Source organism: Tamandua tetradactyla, chromosome 5 (assembly GCF_023851605.1).
Source record: "Tamandua tetradactyla isolate mTamTet1 chromosome 5, mTamTet1.pri, whole genome shotgun sequence".
Classification (NCBI taxonomy): Eukaryota; Metazoa; Chordata; class Mammalia; order Pilosa; family Myrmecophagidae; genus Tamandua; species Tamandua tetradactyla.
In genome coordinates, this window is record NC_135331.1 from 187,834,457 (window position 1) to 187,842,837 (window position 8,381).

Below are 8,381 nucleotides of genomic sequence, written 5' to 3' on the forward strand. Positions count from 1 at the left end.
TAGTCACATGCTAATTTTGAACTATCAGGAGGCCAACAAATAAGGGAAAACAGATAGAATTTAGCTGAGCATCACCTACTCTGCATATTCTCCTAACATACCACTTTCAGAAGGGTAGCAAGCTTGAGATTGTAGCTGATAGTAGAGGGATCATATTACCCTCTCAAGTCTGTATTTTTGATTTCACTTCTGCTTCTCCATAGAGTCAGGGTACACAGATTATTATAGAATTGCTGGAAGCACCAGATGTATTTCCATAGTTCCCATTCATGTCGAATATTAAATAAACAGATGCCATTCCTCATTAGGAATTTTCAGTTCTTCTACCCAATATAAAATGTATCAACTCTTTTCCAAATTAGAGATTTTTTTTCTTGATCTTATAGTAGGGTTCTCTAAGTAGATTAGCTATAGAACTGCTGCTTGTCCCAAGTGTACTGCTCATATGCTGATTGATTTGAAACACAACTTTAAGAAATGTGAAAGCATCTTCCAATTTTAAAATAAGATTCAGTTGTGCTCTGTTTCTTAAATGATATACTATGTTGGCACAGTATCTACATGGTGTCATCATTATTGTAATATTGAAGGTTCAGGCAAATGTTCAATTACATTTTCATTTATCTTGGAAAGCTGGATTACATCAATCAATTTATCAGGAAAAGGGATATGGCTCAAACATTTAAAAAGCCTTTCAAATATGGTCCTAGACTTAAAATTGAATGTCATTGTAATATGTTTCTGGAGATGTTAGAAAGCCATCTGTAGCATGCTTTCAAAGGAATTATTGCCTCAATTGGGAGGTTAAACTGGACGACTTCTGGATTCTCTTAGAAGGTTCCATTCATCTCCAAGTTCTTTTGTTTCATGTTTATTGAGTTTTATTTCCTTCCTTCCTTTCTTCCTTCCTTTCTCTTTTTCATCTACTTTCTGGTTCTTGTCTTTAATCATAGGTCCTGGGTCCAAGTATGAATCATTTTTCTGTTTTTTTTTTAATAAAAGAATTTGCAAACCAATGATCATAATTCTTGAGCTAATTTGACAGATAAGAATTGATATTTTGATTCCAGCTATGCAGTAGACCAGGTACTCTGAATTTCCTTCCAGTTAACCAGCAACTAGAGGCTGCCCAAATTAATGCAACAAATATAATTTTTAATCATGGCTGTTCTCACCAGAAAATGGAAATTAGCCGGGGCAAATGGAACAGAGAGCAATGAAAGTCAAGATGTTAAGGAAAATTCAAATCAATGGTTAACTATACCATGTACATGGATAGGAAAACTCAATATTTTAAAGATATCAGTTCTCTCCAAATTGATACATGTGATCAATAAAATTACGATAAAAGTCCAGGCTGTATTTCTTGAAGAACTTTGTCACGCAGGTTTTAAAGTGTATGAAGTTTTGAGGACCAGAAAATAGAAAGGAAATACCTGAGAAAGAGTGATCATGGTGGGGAAATTGTCTTACAAGACATTAAGACTTATGATTAAGAACTTGAATAGGGCTTTAAATGGTGACCTATAAAATAGAATAGAGAGCCTGGAAACAAGGGAAAGAAAATAAGTCAGAGTCAGAATTGCAAGTGACAGGAGAAAGGAGGCATAGTTTAATGCCTGTGATGGACCAGCTGATGACTCATACAGAAAGCTTAAGTAGAACCATTATCTCACACCACACACAAAAATATTATTGAAAATGTATAAAAACTCCTAAAATAGTAAAAATACCAACCAATTTTAAAAATTGGCAAAAACATACACAAAGAACTCCATAACGGAGGAAACACAAATGGCCAATAAACATAGGAAAGTTGTTGAATTTATTAGTAATAATAAAATAATTTAAATAAAATAATTATTATTAATTAGTATCAACAGTGGTTAAGGAAGTAAAATTAAACCCAGAGTTGGATTCCACTTTACACTCCCTAGTGTGGAAAAGGTTAAAAAAAAAAAAAGTTTTGTCAGGGCTGTGGTACAGAGGGAACTCTCATACACTTCGGGAATGAAAATTGGTTCCAACCACTTTGGAAAACAGTTCCACATTGTCTTAATTTGCTAGGATTGCTATGCCAAATACCACACGCTGATTGGCTTGAGCAACAGAAATTTGCTGTCTCGTGGTTTTGGAGGTTAGAATTCCAAACTCCAGATTAAGACGGCCATGCTTTCTCCCAGGGTATGTGGTGTCCTAGTGTGCAGGCCTTGGGGTTCCCGTGCTCCCAGCTCTGCCTCTATCCCATGGGAATATGCCTCATCCTCTGTTTTCTTCTTCCTTCTGCCTTCTACTGATTGACTGTTCTGAACTTCCTCTGCCCCATAAGGACTCCAATCATGTGGATGAAGGGCATCCTGATTCCATTTGGCCTCTTCTAAATAGGATCCTACTCACAACTGAGTCCACACCTTAAATTACAGGATTTTCAAAGGTCCTGTTTACAAATGGGTGTCACCCTTACCGGAACACAGATTGACACTTTAACATGTCCTCACAGGCATCATTTATGTAGTGAAATTGAAACACTGTATATGCTACAATCAAGATACTCTACTCTAAAGTATTATAACAGTCAGGGTTCCAACAGAGAGATAAGAGATAGATAACTATAGATATATAGATAGATTTAGATATAGAAACACACGCACACATATAAGGAATTGGCTCAGGTGCCCATGGGAGCTGGCCAGGCAAACCAAATCCATAGGGCAGAGAGGCTGGAAATGCTCAGGCAGGAGCTGAAGCTGCCTTCCATGGGCAGAATTTCTTTTTCCTGATGGAAACCTCAGTTCTGCTCTTCAGGCCTTTTAACTGATTGGATGAGACCCTCCCAGATTATGGAAGATAACCTCTTTTATTTACGGTCAAATGATTGTAGATGTTAATCACATCTGTAAAATATCTTCACAACATTTAGCCAAGCTGACACACAAAACTGACTGTTAGAACTCTGTAGCCCAGAACTCTGACACATATGTGGGAGATATGTACAAGAAAGTTTATAGAAACATTATCTATAATATCAAAAAGCCTAAATTAACCTAAATGTCCATCAAAAGAATAATGGAGAAATAAATTGTGAACTAGTTATGCAATGGAGTATTGTGCAAAAGTAAAAATACAATACAGCTACCCACATGTATGAATTTTAGAACCTAATATGAATGAAAATCACATTCCATAAGATTACATTCAATATCTTGCTTTTATAAAAGTCAAAAATAGGAGCTTTCTTAGGTTATACATGTGAGCAAAATTAAATACAAAAACAGGGGAATAATCAATTCAAAATATCGATTGATTAATTATATTGGTTCGGGGGAACTAGGGGAAGGCAGTGGTGGAGAAACATATAGATAGATTTAACTTTCTAGGTGTTATATATGTTCACAGGTACTTAATTTATAAAATGCTTCATAACATATATGTTACCTCTATTTTTCCATCTGTAAGTTGACCTAATAAAAATACAAAAATAAGGAAAAGTGGCTTTTCACACTCATTGGTTGATTGGCATTAGCACTTTTTAAATGTTGTTTTACCAGATGCCATGTTGCAGCCTACTGAGCAGAATCTACTAGGCCGTGGAACCTCAACAGATATCCTGGCATTGGTGGTTGTGGCCTATGCCAATAGCTAGTACTTTCATCTTTCCTGCATTCTTTTCCTAGTTCTGTTAGCGTCTCTTTTCATTTTTTTCCTGTTAGCGCTTATCTCCAGATTTCATCTAGGTTCTGACACCTGGCTGGCATTTATCTAGATTTATGTCAGAAATAGTCTGGATCCAGCAGAGTCTTCCCCAAGCCTCAGGGCGGGTGTGACCAGTGGAGGACACTGGACAGCCAGGACTGAAATATTTTGGTGGGGAAGCAAGCAACAAAACAGACACTGTCCTCTGAGTACCTTCTATATATTTCTTGGCTTAACTGCTGATGCATCAATCAAATATTAAATGTATTCTGCTTTCACACAGATCCTTCCAAAACCCTTTAGCCATAATCTTGACAATCTTGGTCAGTAAAAAATATCATGGAGATGCCACTTTGAAGATTGTGGAGGGGAAGCAGTTTGCCCCCAACCCTTGCTCTTCACTGCTACGGGCCTCAAGTAATAGGCTAGTATTTTATTCTGGCCCACCTCTGACTCTACTACTAACCCCTGTCCCAGGCGTTTATACTGTCACTGTTCTCCCCAGGACACAACCAATACGCAGGAACTATTTAAAACCTGGAAAGATACGTAATTAGTTTCTTATTCTCTTGGTTTTGTAACTTACCTCATTTCTTTTAGTTTTCTATTAGATGTTTTCAACAACAAAAAGTGCCCATTTTCCCTAATAAGACAAATGATAGCTAATACATACTGCTCTTGGGTTTTTTTCTTGCATGGGCAGGCACCCGGAAAAGAACATACTGCTTCTGTTCTGTCTTGACTTAAATTGTCATTCACAAATGATAAAAATAAATAAATAAATACCAGAGAAAACAGCAGCAACAAAGATCCTTTCCCACTGTCTCTTTTTTATGGTTCTGTCACTCCTGGTGCTGCAGAGTGCCCTCTCCGTGTCCCGGCCCCTCCCGGGCAGCGCACACTTGTGGTGCTCCTCAGCAGCACTGCTTCCCACCGGAGACTCTCAGCACTGCAGGGGCTCTCCAAGGAGTCTAAGACTCTGGGCCAAGGTCTGAAGAGGTCTTGAACAGATGGTGGGTCAACCCTGTAATTGTCCTCTGTGGGAAGGGACAGGAAGAAAAGAGAATAAAGAATTGTGTTTGATATTTTGAAATAAGACTAAAAACACAAGTCACCAGAGACTAGATCTTAATAGAAACACAGATTTTCTAAATGTAATCATGTGAGCCTGTCTTTCATTTATCTCTCTGTTCTGAATGCTTTGGTTAGTACAATGCCAATTCATGTTAACAATAGCTAATGCCTTTTTACTGCTCCTGATCTAATAGGACTGATTGTAGCAATTCAACATTAGGCATGATGATATATTATTTAGATAAAAGACCATAAAGGAAGAAGGAAGCACCACGAAGGAATGGAGAGAAGTGTGAAAAAGGCTGAGACCAGAAGCATGAATGTAGGTTTTCACTTTGTCTTAATTTATAAAGGCTGACGCTACTTCTTATTCTTTGGGAAGAAATAGTTGTTACCAGATCAAGATAGAAAACCAAACCCCTTCCTTTCAACAGCTTCAATGAAATTGCAGAAAATAATATCTTTAAATTGTTTTGTCTATTTAATTTTGAATAGGTAATATGCATATTAGATCTGCAAAGCATCACATAGCACAAAAAAGTTGATAGTAAAAGCTAAGCTTCCTTTTTAATCCCTTGCCCCCTTTCCCTGAGACTTTACCCAGAGGAAATCACTCTAATGAGTATTTACAAAAAATTTCATGTAAATTTTTTTTCTTTTAAAAAATATGGGGCACTTCATGAATATGCGTGTCATTCTTGTGCAGGGGCCATGCTAACCTCTGTATCGTTCCAATTTTAGTATATGTGCTGCCGAAACAAGCAGTATACAAGCCATTTTTTTTAGGATAGATTTTTTATTTATTTATTTATTTATTTTATTAATTAGAAAAAGAATTAACAAAACAATTAGAAATCATTCCATTCTACATGTACAATCAGTAATTCTTAATAACATCACATAGTTGCATATTCATCATTTCTTAGTACGTTTGCATCGATTTAGAAAAAGAAATAAAAAGACAAAAGAATAAGAATTAAAACATTAATAGAAAGAAAAAAAAAAACCTATACCTCACATGCAGCTTCATTCAGTGTTTTAACATAATTGCATTACAATTGGGTAGTATTGTGCTGTCCATTTCTGAGTTTTTATATCCAGTCCCGTTGTACAGTCTGTATTCCTTCAGCTTCAATTACCCCTTCTCTCTTTTTTTTTTTAATTAACGGAAAAAAAGAAATTAACCCAACATTTAGAAATCATACCATTCTACATATGCAATCAGTAATTCTTTACATCATCACATAGATGCATGATCATCATTTCTTAGTACATTTGCATCGGTTTAGAAAAACTAGCAACATAACCGAAAAAGATATAGAATGTTAATATAGAGACAGAAATAAAAGTAATAATAGTAAAGTCAAAACAAAACAAAACAAAACAAAACAAAAACCTATAGCTCAGATGCAGCTTCATTCAGTGTTTTAACAAGATTACTTTACAATTAGGTATTATTGTGTTGTCCATTTTTGAGTTTTTGTATCTAGTCCTGTTGCACAGTCTGTATCCCTTCAACTCCAATTGCCCATTATCTTACCCTGTTTCTACCTCCTGCTGAACTCTGTTACCAATGACATATTCCAAATTTATTCTTGAATGTCTGTTCACATCAGTGGGACCATACAGTATTTGTCCTTTAGTTTTTGGCTAGACTCACTCAGCATAATGTTCTCTAGGTCCATCCATGTTATTACATGCTTCATAAGTTTATCCTGTCTTAAAGCTGCATAGTATTCCATCGTATGTATATACCACAGTTTGTTTAGCCACTCTTCTGTTGATGGAGATTTTGGCTGTTTCCATCTCTTTGCAATTGTAAATAACGCTGCTATAAACATTGGTGTGCAAATGTCCGTTTGTGTCTTTGCCCTTAAGTCCTTTGAGTAGATACCCAGCAATGGTATTGCTGGGTCGTATGGCAATTCTATATTCAGCTTTTTGAGGAACCGCCAAACTGCCTTCCACAGTGGTTGCACCATTTGACATTCCCACCAACAGTGGATAAGTGTGCCTCTTTCTCCGCATCCTCTCCAGCACTTGTCATTTTCTGTTTTGTTGATAATGGCCATTCTGGTGGGTGTGAGATGATATCTCATTGTGGTTTTGATTTGCATTTCTCTAATGGCCAGGGACATTGAGCATCTCTTCATGTGCCTTTTGGCCATGTATATTTCCTCTTCTGATAGGTGTCTGTTCAAGTCTTTTCCCCATTTTGTAATTGGGTTGGCTGTCTTTTTGTTGTTGAGATGAACAATCTCTTTATAAATTCTGGATACTAGACCTTTATCTGATATATCATTTCCAAATATTGTCTCCCATTGTGTAGGCTGTCTTTCTACTTTCTTGATGAAGTTCTTTGATGCACAAAAGTGTTTAATTTTGAGGAGCTCCCATTTATTTATTTCCTTCTTCAGTGTTCTTGCTTTAGGTTTAAGGTCCATAAAACCGCCTCCAGTTGTAAGATCCATAAGATATCTCCCAACATTTTCCTCTAACTGTTTTATGGTCTTAGACCTAATGTTTAGATCTTTGATCCATTTTGAGTTAACTTTTGTATAGGGTGTGAGAGATGGGTCTTCTTTCATTCTTTTGCATATGGATATCCAGTTCTTTAGGCACCGTTTATTGAAGAGACTGTTCTGTCCCAGGTGAGTTGGCTTGACTGCCTTATCAAAGATAAAATGTCCATAGATGAGAGGGTCTATATCTGAGCACTCTATTCGATTCCATTGGTCGATATATCTATCTTTATGCCAATACCATGCTGTTTTGACCACTGTGGCTTCATAATATGCCTTAAAGTCAGGCAGCGCGAGACCTCCAGCTTCGTTTTTTTTCCTCAAGATGTTTTTAGCAATTCGGGGCACCCTGCCCTTCAGATAAATTTGCTTATTGGTTTTTCTATTTCTGAAAAATAAGTTGTAGGGATTTTGATTGGTATTGCATTGAATCTGTAAATCAATTTAGGTAGGATCGACATCTTAACTATATTTAGTCTTCCAATCCATGAACACGGTATGCCCTTCCATCTATTTAGGTCTTCTGTGATTTCTTTTAACAGTTTTTTGTAGTTTTCTTTATATAGGTTTTTTGTCTCTTTAGTTAAATTTATTCCTAGGTATTTTATTCTTTTAGTTGCAATTGTAAATGGGATTCGTTTCTTGATTTCCTCCTCAGCTTGTTCATTACTAGTGTATAGAAATGCTACAGATTTTTGAATGTTGATCTTGTAACCTGCTACTTTGCTGTACTCATTTATTAGCTCTAGTAGTTTTGTTGTGGATTTTTCCGGGTTTTCGATGTATAGTATCATATCGTCTGCAAACAGTGATAATTTTACTTCTTCCTTTCCAATTTTGATGCCTTGTATTTCTTTTTCTTGTCTAATTGCTCTGGCTAGAACCTCCAACACAATGTTGAATAATAGTGGTGATAGTGGACATCCTTGTCTTGTTCCTGATCTTAGGGGGAAAGTTTTCAATTTTTCCCCATTGAGGATGATATTAGCTGTGGGTTTTTCATATATTCCCTCTATCATTTTAAGGAAGTTCCCTTGTATTCCTATCCTTTGAAGTGTTTTCAACAGGAAAGGATGTTGAATCTTGTCAAAT

The 8,381-nt window shown here is 36.3% G+C and overlaps 1 non-coding gene across 1 annotated transcript; it reads right to left on the reverse strand.

The window, feature by feature from the left end:
- Positions 1 to 5,428: 5,428 nt before the first annotated feature.
- Positions 5,429 to 5,532, reverse strand: LOC143685351 (U6 spliceosomal RNA). Its single transcript, XR_013176596.1, has one exon. It is a non-coding gene; the product is annotated as a U6 spliceosomal RNA (small nuclear RNA).
- Between the last annotated feature and the right edge of the window lie 2,849 nt (positions 5,533 to 8,381).